Here is a 13294-nt window from a genome sequence, read left to right as displayed (position 1 = left end):
CCTTGCGTGTCCGGCACGCGCCCCGTGCCCCTTTACTCATGACAACCTTGGTGTGTCTTGTGTGTTTCTGGGCTTCCGATAACGATCATGGATCCTTGCAAACTCACCCAAGTATCTGTTCGTTCACCCTATTTCCTGCTCTACGGTCGGCTCCCGTCGCAGACCACCGACAAAACTTTACCGTACCGGCCGAACGGTTCTGATTATGCGCCCATATCTGACACGGGGTGATATGTCGAAGAATGCTGCGTCTTAGCTCGTACGGGTATTTACCTCCAGCTACCAAGGGTCCTCAAAGGGCATTCGCGGCGACAATACTTCTGCGATCACCTTCCTTCCTGGAGCGCTTGCGTGGTTGTCGGTTCCTACCGCTACACCCGCTCTCTCCTCAATCTAACTGCCCAAGTATGAAGGTCCCTATCGAGTCATCGAGCGCGTCATCGAGCGCGTCACTGGTCAACTGCGTGATTGAACCCGTTGAACCGTCCTCGGACATGGCCGTCGTGGGCGCGACATTGTGATCATCGAGCGTTTCAAGCCGTACTATTAGCTACTCATAGTGACGAGCGAGTAGACCGCAAGGCGGCTCCGTTTTCAACCCCGGGGGTGATCGTAGCGAAGAGTGACGCTGTAGTGGCGCATCTTCTTCAGCGCAACCTCTAGTTCATCACATACGCTGGTTGCAGCATTGTGGACGCCTACTGGGCTGCTTAGCCAATAGGAAGAGCGAACACCACTCATGCTGTAATCATCAGCGCCGCGTCGCCTGCTCGGTGTCCCCATAGCTTCTGCGCTCACGCGTTGGCTGACTAAACCGAGCACATGGTAGCAACCGGTAGCACCGGAAAAACTAAAATCAACATGATGGCACCCATTGACTCTGGTTGCTTGCGTTTTGAAATTATGAAGTCACCGTCGTGAGCTGTGTGGCCCATAAGTTCTAAACCGACGCTGGTGTTTGCGTTTTATTTGCGCCCTCATGCTTCGACAGCAATGTATTCGTGTCTATTTGGCTGTGCTTCCAAGATTTATCTTCAAATTCTCGGGGATAAGGCTTAACCAGAAGTGGCTCAACAAACAGCTGGTCTCAATAATAAGGATAAACCGTACTTAATACTTTACCTCAGCGTGCGATGGTACAAGACGATGTAGGATTCCACCGCTTATTTATTGCTGTGAGCACAGCATTTGCGCTATCACAATTATCGTTGGCTACCGATATAATAATTAAATGCTCATTCCATACTTGCGAATCGTGCTTGTAGAACGTGCCAAACACAGTTGTTTTAACCTTCTCCAATTATAACGCAATTACAAACAGAACTATGTTTTGCTGCGCAAGCGTGTGGGTTGATTACACCTCCTAGTTTCCACCCTGCTACCACCATATTTTGAGATAGAGCATAGTGCTCTGTGTCTACCGGGCGTGGCTCGTGGATGCCACTCGTGGTCGGGGTCCGTGAATTGAGCCCCCGATTGAGCTACCGGTCAAGCCTTACTCCAGCGTCCAATAAATGCCTTTAAAATAGCGGTATTTGCTATCTGCAGGTTGTGTTTTATTGCCATGTCTGAGAGGGGGTCATGACACGTTTCAGGAATCGCGTCGACGGATAAATTGTGCGTGTGAGAACAGAATCGCCCCAGGTGTCGCAGCATGTACATTCCGTAACCAGTGTGTGGTTTAAAGCTTCCGGCTCATTGCAAAAGGCTCATACGTAATTCATCATCATCATCATCCGCCACACCAACCAAGTGTGCAGTTACGTAGGTGCGCATATTCATTAATTCATTCATTCATTCATTCATTCAATCAATCAATCAATCAATCAATCAATCAATCTGTGGCGAAGCAAATGGTACTGTTTAACAGTTGCGCTCTCCAGCGGCTCCTAGTGGGTCGTTCTCTTCTAAACGCCGCTCGCGCTCGGACCCCGTGCCTTTGCCTTGACTGTCGCCATAGCTCATTGTCGTCGAGTGCTGTCCAATAAACAGCTTAACAATTTGGTGGAGAGTGCTGGGCTCCCATTCGATGCCCCTGGAGCTTCGTTCCCGTATTCTGCCGTCTACCATGCCTGAAGACGCCGCTCAGCAAACTCCGCCTCCCACACCGACCACATGTCCCGGTGTCCCACGCATCCGCGATCCACCTATCTTCACTGGCGCCGATGGCACCGACGTGGAGGACTGGCTCGCAATTTACGAGCGCGTGAGCGTACCCAACAAATGGGACGAAGCAGGCAAGTTGAGCAACTTGGTCTTCTACCTCGCGGGAGTAGCGAGCTTGTGGTACAACAACTCACGCGTCCGATTTTGCGACTTGGTCGGACTTCAAGACCGCCGTCATCAACGTTTTTGGCCGCCCTGCAGTTCGTAAGCTGCAAGCAGAACAGCGCTTACGCGAACGAGCTCAGCAGGCCGGTGAATCTTTCACCAGTTATATTGAAGACGTCCTGGACTTGTGTAAGAAAGCCAACGGCACCATGTCGAGTCTGACAAGATCCGGAACATTATGAAGGGCATTGACGACGATGCCTTCACCATGTTGCTCGCCAAAAACCCTTCCACCGTGGCCGAGGTCATAACACTGTGCCAGAGCTACGAGGAGCTCCGCCGGCAACGTTCGATGACCCGTCGCTCTCCATCACGCGACGACGAGCTTGCTGGCTTGGCGGCCATACCTGACCAGGCCACGCTGCTGGCAGAAGTGAAGGCATTCGTGCGCGAGGAAATCGCACGCCAGTTCTCTCTCCTGGCCTTCGCCCACCCGCCGCACGTTCAACAGTCGTCGACGACCCTTCTTCCTCCCCTCCGACGAGCAATTGAGCAGGAAATTGCCGAGGTGATGCCTGAGTACCACCAGCAACCTCCGACTCCTGCGCCACAGAGTTACGCTCAAGTAGTCGCCAGGACGCACCAGGCAATCCCTGCGGCTGCTCCATTGAGTTACGCCGAAGCCGCCGCTAGACCTCCGTCCTTCGAAGCGGGCGTGCCGGCTCCGTATGCTGCCGTCATCCCTAGGCCCCGACTGCAACCCACCATGCAGTCGTTTCAGCAGCCGCCCCGTCAATCGCATCCTGCGACATGGGCGGGACCTGCCCCGGCGAACCGATGGCGCACACCCGACAATCGGCCCATCTGCTTTGCGTGCGGTTACGCCGGTCACGTGGCACGTTACTGCCATCGCGTGCAGCCGCCTCGAGTCGCGTCACCCACCACCAGCCAGTCTAGCCGTGCATTCTACGACCCGCCTATGTCACCGACGTCACGCCCAGCTCCATCCACTCGCCGCTCTCCGTCTCCACGACGTCGCTCACTGTCACCAATGCGACCACGTTCTGTCGCACGAGAGCAGGAAAACTAGTCGTCGCAGTCCACGAGGCAAGGGCTGCGACGCTATCGAACTGTAAAAGCCCTCAGCGAAGTCCATCGAATGTTATAGACGTGTTTGTGGACGGTGTTCGCGCATCTGCCCTTATCGACACCGGAGCCGCCGTATCCGTTATGGACGCAAAACTTAGCCGCTTACTCCGAAAAGTGACGACGCCACTTTCTGGGATGTCCCTCCGTACCGCCAGCTCCCAGAGTATTAGGCCTACAGCAGTATGCACTTCTCGCGTCGTCATCCAGGACGCTCTGTACGACGTCGAGTTCATCGTAATTGCTGCATGCTCCCACGACGTCATCCTGGGATGGGATTTTCTTTCCCGCCACGACGCCATAATTCACTGCGCACCAGCCGCCCTCGAACTCTCACCGTTCTCACATTTGACGCCGGCAGACAGTCCATCGGCATGCGCCAAGATCCTCGTCAAAGACGATACCAAAGTTCCCCCAAACTCGTCGGCGGCCGTGCCAGTTTACTGCGCCGGTCTCTGCGACACAGTTGCACTCCTTTCGCCATCTGACCGCGTTTGCACTAGGAAAGGGTTGCTGGTACCTTTCGCGACCGTGCAAGTCACTCAGGGTAGCACCGCTATTTTTGTTACCAACCCATCCCCGCACATTGTTACGTTGGTGCGAGGGGAATGTCTCGGCAGAGTGGAGCCCCTCGAAGACGCACAAGTTCTAGACGCACCCGATGACTCGCACTGCACCGGTTCCCGTACCATCAGTGCCGTTTCCACGTCTGATTCATCACCCGCGAATGTATTTGGTCCCGCCATTGCTGACAACCTTACGTCGGTCCAGCGTTCCCAGCTTCTGTGCCTGTTGGAAGAATTTCGTTCTTCTTTCGATGTCGGGCAAACTTCTCTCGGCCGCACGTCCGCTGTTACGCATCGCATCGACACTGGCGCCCAACCACCACTGCGGCAACGTCCATATCGCGTGTCTCCCACAGAACGACGGGTAATTAATGAGCAAGTCGACGATATGCTTCGACGCGACGTTATTCGACCCTCGGACAGCCCATGGGCGTCTCCTGTTGTTCTCGTTGCCAAGAAGGACGGTTCTGTGCGGTTCTGTGTGGACTACCGAAGGCTCAACAAGATCACTCGGAAGGATGTTTATCCGCTGCCGCGCATCGACGACGCGATTGACAGCCTCCAAGGAGCAGAATACTTTTCATCTCTCGATTTGCGCTCGGGGTACTGGCAAGTACCCATGGCTGATGATGCTCGACCGAAGACTGCCTTTGTCACGCCCGACGGCTTGTACGAGTTCAACGTCATGCCGTTTGGTCTGTGCAATGCGCCCGCGACCTTCGAGCGCATGATGGACACCGTTCTGCGCAACTTGAAATGGCACACCTGCTTGTGTTACCTGGACGACGTCGTCGTTTTCGCTCCGGACTTCTCCACGCATCTTCAACGTCTGCGGCATGTTCTGACGCGTTTGAGCAACGCCGGCCTCCAACTGAATCTGAAGAAGTGCCGATTTGCAGCACGGCAGCTGACAATCCTAGGCTACGTCGTGTCTAAGGACGGAATCCTTCCCGATCCGGCCAAGCTTCGGGCCGTGGCCGAATTTCCCAAACCCACGTCCGTCAAAGAACTGCGCAGTTTCGTCGGACTGTGCTCATATTTTCGACGTTTCATACGCAACTTCGCCACCATCATATCGCCGCTGACGAAGCTCCTTGGGAGTAACGGGCCCCTACATTCGTGGTCGTCCGAATGCGACGACGCATTCGCCAAGCTCCGTCGTTTGTTGACGTCTCCTCCCATACTACGTCACTACGACCCTACGGCCCCAACGGAGGTACACACGGACGCGAGCGGTGTAGGCCTCGGCGCTGTTCTTGCGCAGCGCAAACCAGGGTTCCCCGAATATGTCGTAGCATACGCAAGTCGTACGCTTACTAGAGCCGAGACCAATTACACCGTCACGGAAAAGGAGTGCCTGGCGATCATCTGGGCTCTTACAAAATTCCGACCTTATTTGTATGGTCGCCCGTTTGATGTCGTCACCGATCATCATGCACTATGCTGGCTGTCGTCATTGAAGGATCCCTCGGGCCGTCTTGCCCGCTGGGCACTTCGCCTGCAAGACTACGACATCCGCGTGCTGTACCGCAACGGACGCCAGCATGCTGACGCCGACGCCCTCTCGCGCTCCCCCTTGCCTGACGACAATGCCTCCTGCTCAGTATCTCACATTGCTGTTTCTTCTATCGATGTTCACATCATCGCTACCGAGCAGCGCAAGGATAAATGGATCGCCTCGCTGATAGACTTGCTCACTGATCCGTCGGCAACACCAAGCACTCGCGCGTTGCGTCGTCAAGCCCACCATTTCGCCATTCGTGACGACCTACTGCACCGACGCAATTACAACGCCGACGGCCGCCAGTGGCTACTTGTGATACCCCGAAGCCTGCGTGCTGAAATATGCGAGTCCTTCCACTCTGATCCGCAATGCGCGCACTCTGGGGTATCCAAAACTTACCAGCGCATTCGACAACGATACTTCTGGCGAGGGATGTATCGCTACGTGCAGAAATTCGTCCGCTCCTGCCTCGATTGCCAACGCCGAAAACCTTCAACGCACGTGTCACCAGTCGGTTTGCAACCATTACCTTGCCCTAACCGTCCGTTTGGGCGCGTGGGCATCGATTTATATGGACCACTTCCTCTGACGTCGGCTGGTAACCGTTGGGCCATCGTCGCCGTCGACCATCTAACGCGATACGCCGAAACCGCTGCCCTCCCAGCGGCTACAGCGCGCGATGTTGCCTCCTTCCTGCTACACCGATTCATGCTGCGTCACGGTCCACCCCAGGAGCTCCTCAGCGATCGAGGCCGTGTCTTCTTATCGGAGGTCGTCGAAGCCATTCTCAAAGAGTGCCATGCTGTTCACCGCAAAACTACTGCTTACCACCCGCAGACGAATGGCCTAACCGAACGCTTTAACCGCACGCTCGGCGACATGCTCTCAATGTACGTCGCCGCCGATCACACAAATTGGGATGCCATTCTGCCCTTCGTCACCTACGCCTATAATACCGCCCCTCAAAGCACTACTGGTTTTTCACCCTTTTTCCTGTTGTACGGAAGGCACCCGTCGCACACCATTGACACCATACTACCCTACAAGCCGGATCCATCTGATTGTGCGCCTATTTCTGACACAGCCAGGCTTGCTCAAGAGTGTCGCGAGCTTGCAAAGTCCTTTACAACGCACGAACAAGAGCGTCAGAAGAGCCTTCACGGTGGCACCACCACTTCTGAGTCCATGTTCCTCCCCGGAGCGCTCGTATGGCTCTCGGTCCCTACCACTGCAACTGGTCTCTCGTCAAAACTACTGCCGAAATACGAAGGCCCCTACCGGGTCGTCGAGCGAACATCCCCGGTCAACTACCTGATCGAACCCGTCGAACCAGCTTCGGACATGCGCCGTCGAGGGCGCGACATAGTCAACGTGGAGCGCCTCAAGGCCTACTATGACCCACTCATAGTGACGAGCTGTTAGGTCGCCGGACGGCTCCCTTTTCGTACCCGGGGTAATTGTGGCGAAGCAAATGGTACTGTTTAACAGTTGCGCTCTCCAGCGGCTCCTAGTGGGTCGTTCTCTTCTAAACGCCGCTCGCGCTCGGACCCCGTGCCTTTGCCTTGACTGTCGCCATAGCTCATTGTCGTCGAGTGCTGTCCAATAAACAGCTTAACAAATCATTCATTCAAACTGCAGCGTAATGCGCGCTATGGCAGGAGTGGGTATACAAGGATATGCGGAATTGACGGCAATGAAAGTTACGCTAACAGGTAGAGATATGTGGTTATACAAGGTCAAAAGTACACAAACATTTGATGAGCATCAATGAAAATTGAACAAACAAACAAGGCAGCTGAAGAGCTAATACCATTGGCTAATGGACGAGCGTGTGTTACAGATGCATGTCGTGGTTGCCGGCTACAAAACGGGTGAATGGGCGTGCACGAAGAGAACCAGGCAACGAATTCCAGTGTCCCATGGAACAGAAAAAAATGAATTTGAACATGTTAGTTCGACCATAGTAAGGCGTCAAGTTCAAGTTGTAGTAACGTCTCGTCGTTGACTGAGGTGCATAGAAACGCGTAGCCAGTGCTTCGCTGCGTCGCAAAATGTGATGATACTTTGCGTGATGGGTAACTGGCAACTGTAATTGCAGTAGGCGCCCTCAGAGAGCTTAGAACGGTCTCTGTGAAGAGCGCTGCTACTGCTTACGCTGTTACACTGCTGCGCGTTTCCGGTAGGCCTGATGTTTTTAAGCTAAACAAAGGATAGCTCCTTACAGTGCGTGGCGTGTTCTTTGTTTTTTTTTTTTATTTTACAGGCATGTAACGCCAAGCAGCTTAATCTGAACCTGAAATTCTCCCTGGCTGCTTACGACGTGGACTTTGACCAGGCTCCACCGTGCCATCGACTGGGTTTCGCACCGTCTGGCGGCCCCTTCATCCGGATCAAGAATATGCGCGAGGTGATGAACTTCATACTGACTAGTTACACCAGTACTAGAGAGAATTTCAATTGCCAATTTCTCGCTATTTCTATCGGTTGAAGAAAAATAAAGATCACCTGGTTTGATTGTGCGCGGTGGAGATCTCCACATCTGAATCTTCTAATAAAATATCCGACTTGAAAAACATACAAAACTTTTTGTCTGTGACCTGCGCTAACTCTGCGTGTCGATATTGTGGAGAGCGGCCATGCTTAGGCCGCGTTCATAATGGGGAGTCGGGCGTCTATAGCTGACGGAATGCTCCTGCCTCCGGAATACCGCGCCGTTCTAATGACATGCTTGACAGCCATGCCAACAACACCGACCAAAGAGTACCAATACAATTTTCAGTTGCAGTTCCAGGTGTAATTCAGCTGGTTTTAGTTCGCTTACGGCCACTGCTTTATGAAGTACAAGTACTGCTGCCTTCAGATCTCCATATAGTACAATAGTTATGGGCATCATCACATTTTGCAAAAATAATTTGCTTCGGGCCGTCCGTTTGACGTAAATTCGCCAAGCCGTAAATGAATGCGTCGTTTGACATACGGACTTCGATTTATCAATGGACGTCATTATTTCCCAATTCACAATTCAATTCTGCGCTTACTACTACGTAGGACTCAATGGGGCAGCAGGGTGTTCGAGCAACACGATACTCTTGTTAGACACAGCCAATGGAAATAACGGAAAATTAAGCCAGGTAAAGCATAGGGGCCCATTGCTTGTTGTTTTCTGATCTACACTTTTAACGATTCTGACCTAAACTGAAAGGAATTTCCGTCGGTCGGATCTGAAACCCCAACCTTAGAAATTTGTGTCCCATGTTCTACCAATTCAGCCAAGACAGAAGGTGCTCCCTCGTTTTCTTTTTAGGGTATTTTTGTGCGCTTAACCCGTTGGAGTGTTAACCAGCACCACTCGTAGCCAAGGCGGCCAGTGTACTCTCTTTTGCCATAGGGCGTCACGTGGCACGTTAACTGTGCACGAGGTGGCAGCTGACGAATAAACCATCGCCTGCTACCTTAACCCACTTTAATTCCTTTAAAATTAGGTCAAAATCATTACACTAGAGTTAGAGACATTAAATAAGGTCGTAATTGCTTTCCTGGGCTTATATGTCTGTTAGTTTAATTGGTTGTGTCTTACAAAGAAATGAAACACTCGAAAAATTCCCCCGCGGTCGTGTGGTGCTATTGTAATGAATACGAGCCATCGTACGATGTATTTGCGGAGCAAGCCGGAATAACGAATAGTGAGGGGCTCTAACCAAGGCCGACCACGTGGATTTTGTTGCATCACGTAACACAGAAGCGCTATGGGCACGGCTCGCAAGATTTCGCCCAATCACGGAGAGCTAGCTAGGGATACTGAATGCGGAATCGTTCTACGTTATTCAGCCGATGGACTGAGCAGAAGATCCGAAACAGGTACTAACAAGCTACTAACAAATACCTGAATAATTGGTCATCTTGAGGCAAGTTTAACTACAGTCAAATTTGCACGGAATTGGAGATGGAGGAGTGAGCTTTAGAAAACTGAAAAATTCCGGCAGATCCCACCTACCGTGGGAGTCGATGTTATGCGAAGCATGCGGCGGGAAGGTGACTGTGGCGTAATTTTTTTTACTGAGCGAAACGTTACAAAATGACGCTAAAGATTTGTATAAGTTTTATACGCACACATATATGTTGAAGAGCCGCATATCTGTTATATAACCAGTTGTTTACAGTTGGGTAACACTGCCAACGGCAACGTGGGTATTACCAGCAGAGAAAGCGGTAAGCTGGTATGTAGTGCTTATACTCGTGCCTTATGATGGAGTATGCACGCACGTTTCACGAACCCGTGTGCATGTGTGGAAGAAGTTCTGGACAGTTCTTGAACAAAATAATAATCATCGTGCTCAGTGCGCAACAGCAGCTGGTCATGACTTATCGGATCCTTTCGTGATCGCAGTGACGAGGGGTCCATGTATAGTGGAGTATCTTACCTCATACTTCACTACACATGGATCCCTCGTCAGAACGTCAGTGCAGCTGTTGGAATTCGTCGTTGCCTCGGTCATTTCGTCGACAAATTGTCGATACAGCCGGCGGCAAGTCGGAACATGAAGTCACCCTTCGCGTTGGTGAGGTATAGGCCGTTGAGGCTGGTAGGCCTGGATAGTGCTACGTAGACAAACATCAGTGCATGGCGCTTGTGGTGTTCGTAGACTACCTGGGTGTATGTGGCCTACGTAGCCTAGTCTACAAAGCAGCTGTCAATCAATCTGGCATCATCCTCGGTCAGCATGAGGCCATCGCCCACCCTCGTAAGAAATGAAGAGGACACTTCGTCGTTCTGGTGGACGAAGTGCACTTTACGGTGCGGTGATGTGAATATCATACGTAACTTTTGTTAATATATTCCTCCAGGGTCCAGCAATGCTTCAATATAGCTTGCTGAATGATAGGAACACACATGTAATGTCTATTAGGCTGCTATAAAAGCGGAGCTAACACTGAAACCACATACATTAATCTGATATGACGACTGTTGCGTAGGAGTACACATCGCAGGAATATCATGTAGTGTTTATTGCTTTCTTGTAAAATTAGATAGCAAGCACCCCAACCACAATTGATGTTGCACCGTTATTACGCCTGCATAGGCTGTTTTCCAAACCAGTTTATAGACCTGGCGTGGCTCTATGGTAGAATACCTGATTGCCACGCAGAATGCTTGGGTTCGATTCCTGCTGCGATTCTAGTTTTCATTTTCTTCCATTGTTCGGGTCAACGTTGCCGATGTCTGTTTTTCTTAACGCTCTCGCATTTAAGTTACCAAGGTCCGTTCTCGCCGTTCCTGGGTATCTATAAACTCTCAATCACCAGTGGCGCATACCCCTACACCGCGGCCCTTGGTAAACGGGTCTATGCCACACGTGTCTGTAGTAAAGGGTTTGACGACGTACGCGACAGGATTTTCACGTTATTCATGTCATGACCCGACAGTCATATTCGTCAAATCTTTTGACCCTCCCATGCCAATTTTGGTCTACACCAAGTTAAGGAGGCGATCATGAGAGCACCCAGACGTAGGCGGCTAGATAGATAGATAGATAGATAGATAGATAAGTAGATAGAAACGCTCAAAGTGCCAAAAGTTCGCTAAGAAATGCTTCGCATTTAAAAGCAAGGTAAACGTTCTTGTGTACTGCGATTTCAATGACGCCACAAAAGGTGTCGCCATTACGGTTGGTAGGCATTCTAATGACGCAGCACAGTAGAATACCTAGGTTAAAAATGCGGTGGTAGAAGCAGGAAATACAGGAAAATGTTGTTAAAAAGTAGCAAATAACATACCACGCGAAACTATCTGATAAGAGCCAAAAACAAGGGTCAAGCAAGTAAGCAAGTAGCTATGATAGAAAAACACATTTCTGGGCCCTTGAGCTTTCTTGCGGGCGGGAGTCATCAGTCAGGAGACAAAGCCCGTCATGGGGCTGCGGACGGATATGCAAGGCGTTTAAGGAGCGTTAGCCTCAGCAGAATAAATCACACGTGATTATATATTAGGATAACTTAACAGCGAGTAAAATGTTTTGTGAATGAACTTCTACGTTTATTTCCTGGCGCCACTGTTGATCATAATTTGCGAAGCTTGCGTTATTTAGACTTACCGTGGACCATTTTCAATTTAAGGTCATCATTTTTAGAGGTACGTACGCACTGAAGCATAGGAGTCACAAGAAGGAAATGGACTTTCAGTGGTCCTTCGAATTCCACAGTGTATCTTCTGCATATGCAAGCCTTACAGTACTCCACCACTGAAGGTAAAAAAGGGTGCAGTAAGGAATCCATTTTTAGCGAATGACTCCATCTGTAACTTTTTTTAATGAAGTAAGTATGCACATAAAGCATTTGTACACCTAATCTACCAAGGCTGTATTTTTGCCAGAAACACTCTGGAGGTCGCTCACACTGCTTGACATTGCCGAATCTCATTCTTCTCGGTAATAGGAGCATAGCAATGGAGCTTAAACGGCTGATTATTTATTCTGTAGAAGCCGATCTTAAGTTTTTAAATTACGAATTAATCTTTCTTAGAGCAGCATCAAGAAGCTTGGGAAGACGCGTCGCTTGTGATGTGGAAAATAGCGTGTTGGACGAGGCTCTCTCAGATAATACTTTCGAGCTACACTCTTTCATAACGGCCATTTCTAAGTTCTAGGTACACGGCCACGTGATACGCCAGCTTCCAGTAGCACACCGTTGGCGTGACATCAGGGTTAAAGCGAAACTGTTCTTTGTCGAGGCTGTTATGTCTGGGGTCGGCGTAGAACTGATCACGTGGTTTTTGGCCTTGCAGTGTGGCGAGAGTCAGGCTCCAGGGCGTAGCCAGAAATTTTTTTTCGGGGGGGGGGGGGGTTCAACCATACTTTATGTATGTTCGTGCGTGCGTTTGTATGTGTGCGTGCCTATATACGCAAGCAACACTGAAAAATTTCGTTTGAACCCCCCCAACCCCCCCCCTTGGCTACGCCCCTGTCAGGCTCGCTAGGAAGTACTGGGAAGGGTAGTGCTGCGCCGTGCTGCGGAGACGAGGGCATGCTACGAGAGGCGAGGGCGTGCTGCGTACGCGAGGGCGTGTTGCGAGATGCGAGGGCGGGGGATGTCGAGGGGGTGAACGTTCGAGAAACACGCCAAGATAGGGTGACGGTGAGGCGCAGTGTAGTGTAAAATAGCGTGTCAGTGTTCCGAAGTTTGCGCTTTCAGAATGGTGAACGTTTCTTGTTCTCCCGATGAAGAAGCCACCCGACGTTAGCGTCAGCGAGAGCTGACGCGGGAATGGGCATGTCGTCGCCGAGCCAATCGCGATGTTCTTGCAAGGGAGGCCGAAGCTAAGCGCCAGCGAAGGGAAGATTTGAAAAACATAGAAGTTCGATATAGCCTGATGAATGACGGGCATAAGCTTCGCTGTTTCGACAGCATTCGCAAAGTGGAGCTGGCTGGATTTTTTTTTTTTTTGACATCGGGCTACGCCGTTCAAAGAATCACACTGTCCAGTATGCAACTGCCTAGGACGACTGGAAGGCGAAAGCCATCCTCTTCACTTTCTTCTCCATCGATTGTTTATATCCCACCCTCAGGCTTTCCTCTCCCAACGTGTTTTTGCGCTACCTCGGGGATTGGTGGAATTGGAAATTTTCTGCACCTCGCGTTATTTTGCAGGGCCTCCGTGATCGGCCCAACTCACGGCCAAGCGACGGTGTTGTGTGAGGACGTCACCACGTCACGTCACGATGACGTCGGGACGGCGTCACAAATTTTGCCGACCTGTGACGTTCTGATGACGTGACAGGTTGACACCATCGTGTGATCTAGATTTTGGCAT

This window comes from Rhipicephalus sanguineus, chromosome 8 (assembly GCF_013339695.2).
Source record: "Rhipicephalus sanguineus isolate Rsan-2018 chromosome 8, BIME_Rsan_1.4, whole genome shotgun sequence".
In the NCBI taxonomy this organism is placed as follows: Eukaryota; Metazoa; Arthropoda; class Arachnida; order Ixodida; family Ixodidae; genus Rhipicephalus; species Rhipicephalus sanguineus.
Note: the sequence above shows the minus strand (reverse complement) of the source record.